The following is a 350-nucleotide window of genomic DNA, read 5'->3' as shown; positions in this document are numbered from 1 at the left end:
GAAGACTGATTATACTCACAAATGAAAATCAATATATAAAACTAGAAGATACAATTTAAAGTTCGAACAGCGATTCAGCAGTCTATAATAGCAATGATTTTTCCCTGTGCCAGAGGTTCAAGGTTACTGACCTTTAGGCTCAAGCAACCATAGTTTCGATAGCGGAAAATTTATTACTGTGGGAGAATTGTCATTATTAGTTTGTTAAGGATATTAGCTTAATAATAAACGGAGGGGATGGACAAATAAATACTGTAATTAAAGCATGCATTAATTTTACCAGCGCAATTAGGATCAAAGCCAAGACCGTTAATCTTGTATATTATAATCTTTCGTCCGAAATGTAATAT

This window comes from Penaeus monodon, chromosome 33 (assembly GCF_015228065.2).
Source record: "Penaeus monodon isolate SGIC_2016 chromosome 33, NSTDA_Pmon_1, whole genome shotgun sequence".
Classification (NCBI taxonomy): domain Eukaryota; kingdom Metazoa; phylum Arthropoda; class Malacostraca; order Decapoda; family Penaeidae; genus Penaeus; species Penaeus monodon.
The sequence above is the reverse complement of the archived record's forward strand: the minus strand, read 5'-3'. Positions refer to the sequence as shown.